Source organism: Pinus tabuliformis, chromosome 8 (assembly GCF_031772625.1).
Source record: "Pinus tabuliformis cultivar Carrire ecotype Pingquan chromosome 8, CPIR1, whole genome shotgun sequence".
In the NCBI taxonomy this organism is placed as follows: Eukaryota; Viridiplantae; Streptophyta; class Pinopsida; order Pinales; family Pinaceae; genus Pinus; species Pinus tabuliformis.
In genome coordinates this window covers 1,928,818,673-1,928,837,100 of record NC_142294.1, presented here as the reverse complement: position 1 = coordinate 1,928,837,100, position 18,428 = coordinate 1,928,818,673, and positions in this window count along the sequence as shown.

Sequence of the window (18,428 nt, the reverse complement as noted above, 5' to 3'; positions counted from 1 at the left end):
GATGTAACTCCAATGGATGTATGCCATGTATTACTGGGAATACCTTCGCAGTTTGATTAGAAATCTATTCATGATGGGAGGAAAAATACTTATACTTTGGAGAAGGATGGAAATAAGCATACACTACTGCCATTGAAGGATGAAGCTGACAAAGCAGCACTTGGAAACAATGTTATGTTGATGAGTGGAAAGGAGCTATTGCAAGATGTTGGAAAATGTGAAGAAATGCATTTTGTTGTCATGGGGAGACCTAAGGTAATTTTGACTTCCACAAATTTAGATGATTTAGCTAAAGAAATCAAAACTTTGTTGAATGATTTTACTGATATTATTGTGGATGAGTTTCCAAATTCATTGCCATCAATCAAGAGTATTAGTCATCATATTGATCTAATACCAGGAGCAAGTTTTCCAAACAAAGTAGCATTCAATTAACTCCTGAAGAGAATGCAGAAGTTGGAAAACAAGTGCAAGAACTGATGGATAAGGGACTAAGTAGAGAGAGTCTTAGTCCATGTGATGTACCAACAGTACTCAGTCCAAATAAAGGAGGTGAATGGTGTATGTGTATAGATTCCAGAGCCACAAACAAGATCACTATTAGGTATAAATTTCCTTTACCATGCATGGATGATTTGATGGATTGTTTGAGTGGGTCAAAGTGTTTTACTAAAATATATCTGAAAATTGGATAACATCAAATAAGAATTAGAGAAGGAGATGAATGCTGCATTTAAAACAAACAATGGGTTGTATGAGTGGTTAGTGATGCCTTTTGGACTCACTAATGCACCTAGCACGTTCATGAGATTGATGAATGAAGTTTTGAAGGAATGTACGAGCAATTTTGTTATTGCTTATCATGGTGATATTCTAGTTTTTAGTATAAGTAAAGAAGAACATCTAGAGCAACTTAAATTGGTTTTAAGAACTCCGCAGAAAGAGAAGCTACTGATAAATCTGAAGAAATGTAGTTTCATGAAAGAAGAATTAATTTACTTGGGATTTGTAGTTTCTAAAGAATGGTTGAAAATCGATCTAGAGAAAGTCCAAGCAATTTGGAACTAGCCCATCCCAAGGAATATATTGAGGTAAGAAGTTTTCATGGTCTTGCAAGTTTTTATAAGAAATTTATCAGAGGTTTTAGTTAGATTTGTGCACCAATTCTTGAAACAATAAAGGAAACTAATCAGCCATTCAAGTGGATAGAAGTAGCAGACAAGAATTTTAAGTTGTTGAAGAGGAAAATCATAGAGAAACTAGTTTTAGCTTTACTTTATTTTGAAAAAGTACTTCAAGTTGAAACAGATGCTAGTAGAGTTGCAATTGGAGCAGTTTTTAGTCAGGAATAGAGACCAATAGCATACTTCAGTGAGAAATTAAATCAAGCTAAGAAGAAATATTCTTCTTATGATAAATAATTTTATGCCATTGTACAAGCCTTAAAAAAATGGAGATGTTATTTGCTACCAAAAGAGTTTATATTTTATTCTGACAATCATGCATTACAGTTCATAAAAAATCAACCAAATTTGAACCAAAAACATGTCAAGTGGGTAGAGTTTTTGCAGAGCTTTACTTTTGGGATAAAACACACCAGTGGTAAGTTGAACAAAGTTGTTGATGCTTTAAGCAAGGTAAATTTCATTGTGCAAGAATTAAAAGTTGGTTTTGTAGGATTTGAAGAAGTGGTTGAAATGTATAAAGCTAATGCAGATTTCAAAAATATTTATACAACAATACAAAATCCAATCATTCATAACAGAAGTTACTGGTTATATTATCTTATCCAAGGAGGTTTATTGCTTAAAGGCAACAAGTTGTGCATTCCCAAATGTTCTATGAGAGAAAACATAATAAAGGAGAAACACAATGGAGGATTATCTGGTCACTTTGGACAAGACAAAACCTTTGCTGAGGTAAATACCTTTTACTATTGGCAAAAGGTGCAGACTGATGTTAAGAGATTTGATGAGAAGTGTAGGATATGTGAGCATGCTAAACAGAGAAGCTAGAATACAGGATTGTACCAGCCATTTCCAATACCAGATCGACCATGGGATGCAGTTAGCATGGATTTTGTTTTGGGGGTACATAAAAATCAAAGGGGGATGATTCCATTTATGTTTTGGTAGATAGATTTTCCAAAATGGCACATTTCATTGCATGTAAGAAGACTAGTGATGCAACACATATTGCTAATCTATTTTTTCAGAAATTGTAAGATTACATGGATTGCCTGTAAGTATTGTGTCTGATAGAGATATAAAGTTTGTAGGGAATTTCTAGAGAACTCTTTCGAACAAACTAGGTACTAACCTTAGTTTCAGTTAAGCATACCATCCTCAAACAGATGGACAGACCGAAGTGGTAAACAGAAGCTTGGGGAACATATTGAGAAGTTTAGTGTATCAAAATCCTAAGCAGTGGGATTTAGCTCCAGCTCAGGCTGCGTTTTCTTATAATGACACTCCAAACTGAACTATTGGAAAGAGTCCATTTCAAATTGTTTTTGGGATGAATCCATGAGGTGTGTATGAGCTTAGAAATTTGGGTAAATAGGAGACAAGAGGTGCAAAAGCTTAAGAGTTTGCAGAGAAGATGTAGAGACTACAAGAAGATGTCAAAGGTAGATTGCAGGAAAGCAGTGGCAAATACAAACAAAGAGTAGATATGAAAAGAAGAGAGAAATAATTCCAAGTGGGAGATTTAGTGATGTTGTATTTGAGAAAAGAAAGATTTCCTGCTAAGACTTGCAATAAACTAAAAATTAAAAAGATAGGACCATGCTAGAATTGTAAGGAACTTTTCAACTAATGCTTATGAAATTGAATTGCTAGAAGGGATTGGAATATCACCTATCTTTAATGTTTCATATTTGTATCCATACAAAGAGACATAGACAAAGCTACAGGAGGAAACTACAAAAGATGAAGTTCAAACTTTGAACTGGGAAGAACAAATGCCAAAGACAGTTAAGAAAGAGGTGGAAGCTATTTTGGAGAAAAGAGTATCCAAAAGAACCAGAGGACAGGTTTATTTTCAATATCTAGTTGAATGGAAAGGACAACCAGTGGAGGATGCTAGTTGGTTGATGACAATAGAGTTGCAGAAGTATGGAGTGAACCCTGAAAGTTTGAGGGATGATTGTTTTCTTCCCCGGGAGTCTGATGTAGGAGCATCTAGACTTAGCCAGCAATGTGATGGTTTGTTCACATGTTGTGGCTAAATGAGTTGAATTCAACTGACCTGAGTGGTCAAAAGTTAGTTTTGGTAGAGAGGGTTGGATCTCTTGAAAATGATCTTTACTTCATTATTATAATAATTAGGAAATTGTGTTATTTTAGACTAAGGGATAAGTTGTTAGCATAGGTGTGTAATAGAGCTTAAAAATAGAGATTTGATTATTAGATTGATTAAAATAGAGATCAAGTTGTTAGTACAGTGAGAATTGGATTTTACTCATAATAGAGAAAAAATGTAATGGAAAGGGATTAGCTGAGATGATTGAGAATTGAGTGAGAGGCGAGAGTTGAGTGATAGATAGGATTTGGAGATTGAGACAGAGGTCTGATAAATTATTGTAATTGAGCCGAGAGGGCCAAGACTCTGTAACTATTATTATATTGAAGAAATTGATTCCGTGTGTGACTATGTGTTAATTCTAGTGAAGACTCTCATTTACCTCTATGAATTTGCGTTCTGAAACTTAATCGGGTATTTCTCTGTTTTCCCATTTTAATTGTAAATCTCAGTGTTTATGTGTTAATCGCGGTCATTTAGTATCACCTTCGGGGTAGGAGAGCCCGAAAAGTCTTGAGCTTTGTTGGAGACCCACACTCATTCCTAGCTGTCGATCTCATTTTCAAACTTTTAGGTCACGATCAACGATGGGGGATAGGCCTATTTTTAACCCGTGTGCTAGTTGAAGACCTGCGAGTTGTAGGATTTGATGGCCTCTGTTATCCAACGGATATCAGGTCACCAAGTCTTCAGATTTCAATTCCAAAGATAGACCTGGACAATTATAGATCAAGGATGTATAATCCTTATCGGCTCCGTAAGGCCAGTTAAGCATCACGTAAGTTTCCTAACCGATATCGTTGTGAACCATTGAATCCAGCGCACTTTGATCAATGGTGGAGGATCAACAGATTGTTTTTTTTATCGATATGAGTGATGACCATTATATCTGGATAGAGGAGATCAACGGCGTAGAGTGAACAGCCTGTTTACAAAGGAAAAGTCAACGTGGGACCCTCAGTGTAAGATAAGCCACGTACAGAATCTGCTATAACACATCTGATTGGTTATAAAGTAACCAATAGTCTATTTTTAAGACTACCACCTTGATTTCACCAGCCGACTGCATCACTATTTTAAAAATAAATTTCAATCTCTAATCCATGACTATTGTTAAGAAAATTATAGAAAATTATGTGCAGTTTAGGCAAATAGTAATGATTTATCCTCTGTATAATATTGTAGAATATTCATAATAGTAGTCACAAATCAGAGGTTGAGATTTATCTCAAAATTAGTTATTCTCTTTCTATCACTCTAGTTAAATTGATTAATTAAAAATAAAATTTGATATGAACATGTGCCTTATAAACATGACTTATGATTTTTTTTGGAATATTCCACAATAAACAATGTCTATATGCATTATTAGGTGGATGGTAGATATGGTAGATATTTAACCTCCATTTAATACTCTATAATATTGATAGTAGTAGTCACAAATAAGAGATTGAGATCTATCTCAAAAGTAGTTATGTCGTTTTTATTCTTTTAATTAAATTGATTAATTATAAAGTAAATATCACATAAACATGTGTAATATGAAAATGAGGTATGGTAGTGTGGGCATGTCATATTGGTAAGCCATGATATTGTAACAAAACCTATTTATAGGCCAGGAATCTCCATAATAAATTTGGGGCTAATATCCATAGTAAAAATTCATGTTACATATTTTCATTTAATGCATATATTTTTTACTCTTAATTATTTTTATAAATAGTGTATCCATATAAATTAAATGGCTAGTAAATTCCAATAAGAATCAATAAGAATAAAAAATACTTACACCAAGATAAATCTCGCATTGCCCTAATTACAATATCATGCAAATTAGCTAAATCATAACTTTATTATTATTATTATTATTATTATTATTATTATAAAAATAATTAATATATGAGTTAAACTATGTTCTTAACCATGGTGAATAAATCACACTTTATTATACATATGTGTAACATGTATATAGTTTTAGATACCCAATATGACATGTTGACATCAATTTTTCTTTAATTACTTAACATGAAATAAATTAATTAAAAGAGTATAAACTAACTTGGATATAAAGCTTAACCCTTGATCTATGTATACTACTATGAATATTCATCATATTCCATGGAGGTTAAATCTCCACCATCCACCTAGATAATTAAATTAAAATTCCAAAAAACCTATGCTGAAGTAGACATGCTTATAGACATAATTAATAATAATAATAATCTAAAATATAATATAAATTAGTTAATTATTATTAATAATTTTAATATTGGCAATATGATATCATAACATAAATGTTTTGATGCTAATACACATTTGCTAACTATTTAATTTATATAGGTGTGCTAGTAATCATTAATAATTAAATAAAAATTCTAAAAGTGCTACATTATAACAAACACTCTATTTATATAACAAGAGTCATGTGGTGGCAATGTCACCGATTTTGTTTTTCTTGCACACTGCCACCATATGGATTTTGTTTATTGTACTATAATAACTAATGTTTATATATATATATATATATATATATATATATATATATATATATATATATATATATATATATATATATATATATATATATAGGAAACAAAATAAAAGTTAATATAATATTCAATTTAATAATAAAAAAATGATACGAAAATCAAATTGCAACATTCTACAAAAAATTACAATAATAAAGATATAAGAATTACTATACAAAACAAAAATCTACTAGTCTAGATCTATTTTAACTCCTAAAGGGATCAAAAAAATATTTTATTTGTTTTATTTTTCCTTTAATGTAATTGGACAAAGTCAAAACATTTATATAACACAATAGTACACGACAGACAATACTTTCTAGTGACCTAAAAATTTTATCTTTTAATAAACCAGCCTAGATATTCTCAGTTGTTAATTTTATCAATTTTATTTTGTTTTATTTTTATTTAATTTAACATTGTCAAAATTTTTTAGTTAATAATTATAATTAATATTTTTATTTTTATAGTTTATTTTCATTTATTTTTAATTTTATTTCTAGTGTTATGTAATTTGACAAAGTCAAAATGTTTATATAACATAACATAACTTTACAACATCTCTTCCACATTGGGCTGGAGAGTGCCCCTCGGCTCAAAAAAATAAATGTATTATTAAATTAAATAATATAAAGATAGAAATAAATTCCAAAGAATTAATAGAGCCAAATTTTAATCTCAAAGGCTAAAATATATTTTATTCCCAAATATAATCTCTTTACTATAGATGAGAAGAAAAAATAAATTGATTAATATTAGTCATATAGGTATATTTATTATAAATATACATGGTGGCTTACACATATCAAATATATTTGAATTACTTTGGACATTTTTGATCACATACAAAAGCTACACATTAATTTAATCATTTTTCATTATACAGAAAAGCCACGCATAGAAGCTAATGATATTTATCACTAAAATCCCCCATTTAATGCAAAGTGAATATACACATGAATTAATGCCAAACAATTTATAAGATAGTATCAAGAGACTTAATTAAAGTAACCACAAAATTGTACTTGTTTCTATTAATACGTTTACACTCACTATACTTATTATAAGAAATTTTAGTCTAAAAGTGCCTATGAATTTTTCATATAATTTTCATTTCATAATATGTAAATCAATCAAAATTCTTTAGATTTAAAAATAAGTACATGTAAATATTTTGGAGGGAAAAGAAGAAAAACTAATTTTTTTTAATTGTATTTTTGGCTTATCTCCTTATGGGTCCACTCAAATTTCAAGTGTAAACATTCGTTGGATGTGGAATTAAATTCTGCATCCAACGAGTGCCCATTATGCATACTTTTGAGAAGACTCACATTGATAAAAAAAATTGAAGACACATTAAACAAATGAGTTCAAACATGCTTTTTAATGTATCTTCAATTTTTATCAATGTGGGTCTTCTCAAAAGTATGTATAATGGACACTCACTGGATATGGATTTAATTATGCATCCAACGAGTGTTTACAGTTGAAATTTGAGTAGACCTATAAGGAGATAAGCCAAAAATATGATTAAATATTTTATTTTTCTTCTTATTCCTCCAAAATTAACTCTTATTTTATTATTTTAATTTTTTTTTTCCTTTTTTCCTTAGGAGGCCACTTTTAGGTTGAAATTTCCTCTAATGAAGTTTTTAACTAAAAGCAATATTCCCTATACTCTAGTGTTTTTTCTGTCGTCTTATCATCTTCATCATCTCAGGAATGGATAACTTTGATAGTCTTACTCGTGATATCACTAAATTAATTTTGATTCAATAGCGTGGTTGGGATGATAACTTAACAATCTAGAAAAAGATTTAAAACAACTTAAAACTCAACAATGATAATTTGTTGTGCTTCTTCAAGATTGGATATATGTGCATACCATTGCAATGGAAATTGCACTATTCCTAAAACTAGCACAACCACATTAATAAATGTGGTTAATATATGTCAAAAGGCATCTATCAAACACATTCATAACCACATTAATAAATGTGGTTGAAAAGCGTTGGTAGACATTAATGGTATAAATAGAATTTAATGACAATATTAATATTCATATTGATAAACATATAATAATAAAAATAATAATAATATTAAAAATAATTATTATAATAAAATTATTATTATTATTATTATTATTATTATTTATTTTAAAATTAATTATTATTATTATTATTATTTATTTAAAATTTTAAATATTTTTTTCATAATTTATATTAATTTTTGCTAATTAATTAAACTCAAAAGATTTATATTAAACCCAAGAATTAATATTATACACCCTATGAATAATATTACACCCTAGGAATATGAATCCTTAGATTAATAAACACAAGAGATTGGCATTATAAACCCAAGGAATTAATACTAAAAACCCAATGGATTATAAAACCTAGGGAATAATATTAAGCTCAAGGGATCAACATTATAAAACCAATGTATATAAAGCCTAAAATAAATATTATAAACCATAAAATATCATGGTTGACCAAGATTTATGATGGTTCTTTTTCATATTGAGACAATATTTGTGAGAATGTGACATTGGAACATGGTTGACCATGGTTTCTAATGATTGATTTTCATGTGGGGACAATATTTATCGCAATTCAACATTGGACCATGGTTGATTTTCATATTGAGAAAATCTTTGTAAAAATGTGGCACTGGACCATGGTTGACCATGATTATAAGCCCAAGGATAAATATTATAGACCCTGTGAATAATATTATACCCTAAGAATATGAACCCTTAGATTAATAATCCCAAGGAAAAAATATTAAGCCCAATGGATAAATATTATAAACCCAAGGTATATAAACCCTAACATAAATATTATAAACCCTAAAATAAAAATGGTTGGCCATTGTTTACCATCTTTTATTTTCAAATTGAGACAATCTTTGTCACAATGCGACGTTGGACCATGGTTGATTTTCATATTGAGACAATCTTTGTCACAATGTGACATTGGACCATGGTTATAAACCCAAGGTATTTTTATTAAACCCTAGTATTAATATTATAAACCCTATGAATAATAATATACCCTAGGAATATGAACCCTTAGATTAATAAATGCAAGGGATTGATATTGTAAACCCAAGGGATCAATAGTAAAAGCTCAAGGGATTGCAAACCCAGGGGAATAATATTAAAGCCAAGTGATTAATATTATAAACCCAAGGTATATAAACCCTAATAAAAACATTACAAACCCTTAAATAAACATGGTTCACCATGGTTCATTTTCATATTGAGACAATATTTGTCACAATGCGATGTTCAACCATGCTTGATCATGGTTGAGCATGATAGATTTCTATATCAAGACAATATTTTACACAATGTGAGATTGTACAATGGTGTCATTATGACTACAACAACCTCAATTTTATTATTATTTATATAAAATAAAGAAAATAAAAAATAAAAATAAAAAAATCTTATTTTTCCCCTTCTTTTTGTATAGTTACTTTTTCCAAAAATATAAAAAAATTAATAAAATCAAATATCAAAAAACGAAAATAATAGAGCATGAAGTTAGAGGTTAGGTCTATGTATTTGGTAAAAAAAACCTCTTGTTCACAACCTTCTGACTTCCAACTACAACATGGTCAGGCTTCATACTCAAATTGTATAATAAAACAACATTCTTAACGCCCAACTTCGTGAATCTCGATGTCTTTCTTACCTCGACTACATTGCACGTCGGGGTCAAGGTCACCCCTGCCACAAAGTTATGTGTGATATTATGAGGAATTCTGACAACTCAACTGCCTTCCATTGTGACTACAAATAAAATATATTATTTATTGGTTTTTGTTCCAAACATCATTTTATTTTAGTTTTCTTCTCTTTTTTTAAAATTAAGTCACAAATTTCAATTGTATATGTTTGATTAAAAACTTCCCCAATCTCTGAATATCCAAAATTACCTAGATTTTCACATAAAAGTAGTTGAAATGTGTCGTCACATTAATGAAAAATTAATACCTTTCATGCGAATTTATTATTTCTCGTCCCGAGGGTTTAAGCAAAATTTATCATGTTTCCTCCTTTCCACATTCTATTTTCCAATCTATTCTTCACACCCTGTTTGCATTGCTGGTCTAAAACTTCTTTATGATTACAAATAAATAAGTTCAAATTCACTCTAATGCTTATAATTTATAGTAAACATGCACTCTGATAGAGAATTCAATTAGTAAATTTTATATTTGTTATAGAAATCTCAATTGTTTTTAAGTTCTTTTCAGGACATAAGATGAGTAAGGAAGGTAAATCTACCACGTCAAAGTAGGTTATTCAACGTATTAAGGAATGACTAAAGGGAGTAGAAAATCTAGAACTAGAAGATTACAATCTCAACCCAACTTTGATTTCTGACACCACCTTCAAAACTTAGATGGTAGGTATGATGAAGTGGGAAGAAATTTATAATTTCTTTGAGAATAGAAGTTGTTTAAATTCAAAATCTTTTACTACACAGAAAAACACTCAATGTGAAACAATTAGAGGTATGGAACTGAACAGAGTGGCTACTAGATCCAAAAATATTCCTTATTATGACATGATTGCATGGGTTATGGGACATGTGCATATTTCTACCTGCACTATAGTAGACTATGACAAAAATGTTATAACCTCTTGGAAACTGGAAATACTTTCAACAATCTATAAGCTTAGTCCTCCCGAAGTTTTCTAAACCACTCAATTTCTAAATAATTTCAACAACACAATATTCAAGAACTGTGAAAGGAATTATGAAAAACTTGTTAAAGATTGGTTACAAAAGGTAGAGAAGGGTTCACAATTAATTCATCTAAATAATATTTTGTTGCCATTTCAAAATACCAATTAGGTTTCTCATCAAAAAAATTTCCGGACTATATGAAGAGAAAGACCATGGGCATTTCAAATTGAAATCGGTGGCCTTAATACACATTCTACTCAACGATTGAAAGTGTTTCAATTGGGTTGATATTCTTTCTCAAAATTTAACAAATGTCCTAAGGTTATCCACTTATCTCCTCTAAGATATGAACAAATGTTTTTCATGTCATCCTATATTATGATATTATAATTTCTTATGTTTTGTTTCCTTTAATTAAATATAATTACCCAATTGATCAGAAACTACCTATTCAAAATTATGCCCCTATTTTGTGGGAAAGTAACTTCAAATTCCATTTTTATGAAATTTGTAATTACGTGATGATCCATTTCCATAAGATTTTGTTTGGAAAAACCCCTCCTTGCGTTATTCAAGGCCTTAAGGATGTGTTAAAAGAAATAGGAGGGTGGTTTTTGGAAGCATTATTCACATTTATTAGAGTCTATGGAAGTGAAGTTGACCCTCATCTTCTTTATAACCACCCTCCTCCTACACTTACCCAAGCTTACCAGTCCATCGGGTTAAATATGTGATGAAGAGTTACTATGATATAATTTTACCTCCTAGATCACCTTAAGGAGGTGGAACCAATGAACCAACACTTTATAGACCTCCCTCGAGTGCTACAGGAACCCAAGAAGCTAACCAATCACTCCTAGTGGCCACCCCTGAGTTAACTTAGCATTTTACTAAACTAAACCTCTAGTCTCTCCCATGAAAAGGCCTCCATGTGACTGAAACCCACTAGTTTCTCCCAAAGGCCTGCAAGGGAGAGACTGCAGTCCTTTATAGCTAGTTTTGTGCCTGAAACCATGGAATTTGTGTCACCTTTTCAGGGCTAGACTCCAGGTCAATGACAAAAACTTGATGAAACTTTCCAAAACAATAAATGACACAAATACAAATATTATAACACAAAACTTGATTAAGGACTTAGCCTGACCAAACCTAACAATGACAAATATTTTGTCAAACACATTGTGAACATTTAATTTACAAGCTATAAATCCATATCTTAACTTAATTATCTTATACTTATCTAAAAATCACTAAGAAGATCTAGTGCCTTCTCATAATAGTTGCAATAACATCTATCAGGTCATGCATTCAATAGCCATTCATTTACCAATCGAAACATGTTAAGATACATAACTATCTGTCATGAAACCATGATTATAACCAATATATAACTAGAATAATATCAGTGAAATAAAAACCATTAAATCAAGATAATAACAAGTACATTTAGGCATAAAACATAAGAGGAAAAGAGATCGTGTTAACATATGCAAATACAACCAAGTCAGGGACTTCTCGATACCACCCGACAATATACTGGGTTGAACCAAATATTTCTTTCATCCAATCACCCCCATGCCATATTCCAAGCATGAATGTGGGATGTCATGGAATAACCCAATGAAAACCAAACTAGCGATTAAAGAGGCCAAACCACCTCAACCCTCAACCAATGATTCCACCTCATGGCTGGACATCACTAACCATTACTAGATCAGTATCCATCGAAGTTGTCCAGGGCTCCAGAGAATTTGTTCCAACCTAGCTTCCAATATTAGTAACTTAACCCACAACTGTCGTTGGGCTCTAGAGTGTTTCTCCAACCAAGGCTTCCAATACTGGTAAATGAGCTTGACAAGCACTCTAGAGTGCTTTTCCAACCTAGTATTCCAAGACTAACTCAACCCAAGATATTATATGGATTCTAGAGCATTTGTCCAACCAAGGTTGCATGAACTAATAACTGAACCCAAAACCATAAGGAACATGAGCACCAACTAGAAAATAAAAGATATAACCCACAACACCACAGATATCTAGGAAATGCCAAGGCTAGGAAAATCCAATGTTAATCCAAGCAATCCCCCATGCCAATGATAGATCATAACCAAGAAACCACATGCATGTACTATGCATGCTAAAACTAGCATGGAAACAAAACATGCAACTTGATACCTGTAAATCAATAAGTTGTCCCTACTAATCTCGTTGTCTTCTTGTGCTTTCCTACTCTTCCTTTTCCTTCTTACTCCAAATCCAAGGTATGCCACAATGCTCCAATAGTGCGCCGAGAAATATCTAAGTGTGCAAGAGTATGAGACAGAGAATAGAAGATACATCCCTAAGTGAACTAACTAAAAGCCATGAACTAATCCTCATAAGAATTTTCATCTTTGAGGCCTCTAATTTCTTCAATTTCCTCAACACATGCAACTTGTGACCTTTCACCTTCATTTTCTCCTAATTTCCTTTATTTTCATAAATAAAATGCCAATTAATACCTTTTTCCTTTCTAAAGCCTTTATCATTGCCTTTCCCAATTTCCTTAGCCATAATAAACTGAAAGTGACACCCGCTAGGATTTTTTTCCCAACATTCCACTTGGAATATGTGTTCCATGACCTTGGTATTATTTTTCCTTTATTAACTTTATTACGTGAAATTTTAACTCGGGGCTATTACAAACCCGTCTCCCTTAGGGGAACACTATCCTCAATGTTCAATGACACCTATAACAAGAAAGAATGCTGAGAACAGAGCATACTTACCATGGAGCTTTATAACACAACTCATTGCAGTATTTACAATGACCACTGCAAAAAACATGACAAGCATATTGCTTACTAGAGATTTATAACAAAGCTCATTATGGTATTTACAATAGCAACCACATATGTACTCATACACATTTTCTTCAACCAGAAAATAATCATACTATCTATGGAGCTTTATAAATCCATATCGATACAATTTTCACAATAATATACACATATACACATGCACATTTTCTCAACCAACCAATAAAAGAATATGATGCATGCATTCACAACAAGGGAATCTAGAAGCTCACACCTCCACCCTCAAAATTACTACCAAGATTCACCTTCTTCCCAGGAAGTCCAAATGCACTACAAATTCAAATCTACATCTAATGTCTAGCACTACAATCTTGTGCCACGTGTCCTCTCAGTGAACAGTTACCAACTCATTTTTCCATGTCACACTCCCAATGTGTATTTGATTCCATTTGGGAATGGTAATGACCAAAACAAAAGTTTCCCCGGCCTTCCCTTCTCTGCTACATAGCCCCTCGAGCAATCTGGTCACCCCCTTCCATGCATTCATGCACCTTCTAAGTTCTACAAACATCCCCTTCTCTACTACATGGTCCCTCGGGTGACTACTCTCTTGGAAATGTTTCCCTCAAATAGGAAGGTCCAAAAAACAAGGCACATCCATGCCTCAAAACCATCATTCTAGTCATCACATGCTCATGGAAATCAATGGACACTATTGAGTATTTGTGTCCCATAATGGCCCTGCTCCTGAAGTGCTTTGCCAGAATAGTGTTGCATGTTTCAATTCCTTTTGTTGTTGCTACTAATTCTTGCAGTCAGTCTCAACCACCCAAACAGGGCATTTCCATGCTTCCTGTACTAAGCACATAACTATCATTAGATTAAAAAAGATTGAAACAAATTCAAATCATACCTCATTGGAAGCTCATCAATAAGGTACACCTACAATTCTATTTACTTTATATCACAACAAGTCAAACTAGTTGTTTGACAAAATCATCATGTATAAAGATATCACATCGAGTTAGCCAAAAATAAAACCATCATAAATCAAAACCATAAATCACATGCAACCATCATAAGTCAGAGTCACAGAACACATGCATAATTAAAACTGAAATAAACTATTGATACTTATCCTATAATCTGTTCTTTGCTTCTTCCTTTGTTCTTTATCTTTTTTGTACACACACTGAATCTATTGCTAATCCTGACAAGAACTAAGTGCCTTTTCTTCTCTTCGAACATGTACACATACACATAGCGTACACCACATGTGTACAACCACACAATAAATTCACCTATACCTAACATACAACACATACACCTACACCCAGCGTACAACACAACAAATAAATCTACACTTGGTGTACAACATAACACTTATACCTACACTTGGCATACAACACAACATAATACATACACCTACACTCGATGAACAACACAACACATATATGTACACAAAGTACAAAACAATGAAGATACATGTCACAATGTGATGACTACATAATGAACATAACACAGTACCCCATGTACACAACTCAACATGTACGACATGTACACAATACCACATGTACATAACACCACCTGCACGATGTGTACACAATGCCACATGTAGACAACACCACCTACACAATGTGTACACAACACCACATGTACACAACACCACCTACCCAATGTGTACAAAACACCACATGTATACAACCCCATCTACACAACGTGTACACATCACCATGTGTAAAAATCACCACATGTGTACAACACCATCTACAAAACGTGTACACACTACCACGTGCACACAACACCACATGTACAACATGTACATAACACCACATGTACACAACACTGCATGTACAACATGTACTCAACACCATATATACACAACACCATATGTACAAAGTGTACATCGCACCATATGTACACAACACTGCATATACATGTACCTAACAATGTATGTACATCGCACTACATACACAACATGTACATAGCATAATCTATACCTAGCACCGCATATGCAATTTTCACACAACACTATATGTACATAATACTACATGTGCAACATGCACACAACACCATATATGCAACAAGAAATCAATACCATATGTACATAATAATGCATATGTTATATGTACACAACACCAATACTGCACATTCTAAGACCACATTATCCTTACCAAGAAATATTTCTTCTAGTGTCTTTCCACTATCCATGCTTGTCCTAACATGTTATAGATCACACTAGAAGCATGATAGTGGAAAGACACTAGAAGCATTAGATCACATTGCTTTCATTCCACTATTGTATCTTTCAGCATTAGCTGCCATAACATAAACATAGGCATAATATAATCACATAATATCAATTCATATCCACATGATATTGACCTCACATATATGTTAGGACTACTCTTCCCACTCAATTCCTCATATGACCAGGAACCTCTTTATGTCATTCACCTACATACATACATACATATATACATATAAACATTAGCATAAAACAAACACAATCTCAGATGATCCTGTCAAAAAACAACATACATACATACATACATATATATATATATATATATATATATATATATATATATAATCCTAATCACAACACAATTACTAGATATGATAAGGTCAAAGTTAAGATAACCCCTTTTATCCATGCAACACATGCACAATATTGACAACAATGGTTCCCAACATAACCAAGACATCTGATGCCTCAAATCCACTTACTTTTTCTTTCCTAGTTACATTTCTTATGATTTCCCTCCCACCGTCCATTTATCCTAATGGACCAAACCAACTCAACTAATTGTCATATTCTTTCCTTTAGTTTCACTTTACTCAAGCACTAAGCTTCATCCAAGTATTTCATTATCTGGATGGGTTTCATCTAGTTGTTCCCGAGCTGCATTAACTTCCTCTTTTTGAACAAATTCCCAAGACCCTCAAAACATAAAATGCAAGAGAAAGAAAAAAAATAAGAAAACCATCAAAACCAATAACAATACGACACCATAAACAAAGTGGCATGGCCATGCAAAAAACACAAACAAAACAGCAAATCAAGCACATCAAATCAAAAAAATACCCAATGCATAGAACTAGCAACATACACCATGACTCAACCCCATGGGTTCCCAATGCCTCCAAGGGAAATCTCAACCCAAGCCTTCTTCAAGATTTCAAACAAATCTCTTTTTCCATGCAATCCCTACATTATACTACCATAGACACATAGTTTATGGTGTATAAATAAAGATAACAATATACCAATTATCTTACCTTTTTGTGCCACGCACATTTTCTTATAACTGAACATATCCATGCCATCTCTCAAGGGACTCCAATTCCATTCATGGATCCATCTATAACTAGAAACTAGTTGTTATACTTGTTAAATACATGTTCATGAATATAACACATATCCACATAATTTCAAACAAAATCAGGGTTAAGAAGACTTCATGTATTCATGCAAAGCACTCATTCATTTGGAGTTGTGGTTTCCAAATGTATCCAAAGCAATTCTCACCCAATTCCTTTCTTTTACCTTTTACCTTGCTGCAATTCAGTCTTATTGTGTGTTATCACATCACCCAACTATTAGTTATATAAAAAAATCAATTGTTACATTGTCACACTAATACCAAGCATGTTTCCCTCCAATTTCTCACACATGTCAATCACATCTTCCAAAGATCAAGACATCATGTCAACTAATTTGAAATCAACCTTTACCAAGTCTAAGAACCATGTCATAATCAACTAACAATCATTAGTCAAAATACTATGTCTAGCCCCCACTTACAGTCAAGTATATATCAATTGTCTCAGCACCTATGAGTTAGTACAATTGCATTAAAACAAAATCAAGAAATATTATATACACATACTCATATCATGCAATTAACTAAACAATCAAGTAACCTGTAAACATACCATGTTAGATAAGCCAAATATACAACATAATCAAACTCATACCTCAATGTATCTCAGGGGAGGTTATCACATTTACAAAATCCAATTTATATCAACACAATACATATAACATCAAGATCTTAGATACAATTACCATAATCATCATGTGTATGACTACAATGCATATACAACAAGTAAACTGCCATACATGACTATCTAACACACATGCATATGACCGCACTTAACTAGTATCTACCATGCATGTGCAAGAAGAACAATAGAATGATAGGCATATACATAACTATAATGCATATAACAATTACTAACCAACATACCTACATGCCCAACACACAAACCTATAAGACAATGCTCTTACCCTGAGGTCCAGTGTTATAACCTCACTTTGATGATCTGCATTTCCTACTCCATCTCAACCAACATATCATAATCATGATGACATAAGCTCCAACAATTACTATCACAATGCATCTTTGGCCTACTATGCATGCATAACCATAACCATGGCAATACATCCATAACAAATGCATATACAACTGACATGTTTTCATGGCAAACACATCCCAACAACAGCATCATCAACTTCTACATGAAAGAACAATTGTAACAATGACCATCACCATGCATACACATCAAGCACATATAAAACTTACATGCATGCATGCAAACACATTCCACCCATCCAGTCTAAGGGTCGACCATGCTCCAATACCACTCTATAACCACCTTCCTCCCACACTTACCTAATCTTACTGGTCCACCAGGGTAAATATGTGACGAATGGTTATTATGATACGATTCAACCTCCTAGATCACCTTAAGGAAATGGAACCGACGAACCAATGCTTTAAAAACCCCCCTCAGGTGCTACAAGACCCCCAAAAGCTAACTAACCACTTCTAGTGCCCAACCCCCAACTTAACTTAACCTTTCACTGGACTAAACCCCAAGTCACTCCCATGAAAAAGCCTCCATGCAACTTAAACCCTCCAATTACTCCCATAGGTATGCAAGGGAGATACTACAATCCTTTTCAGCCACTTCTGTTTCTAAGACCGCAGAATTTGTGCCACCTTTTTAGGGACAGACTCTAGGTCACTACCTAGAACTTTATGAAACTTTCAAAAACATAAATGACACAAAAATTAATCAATGCATTG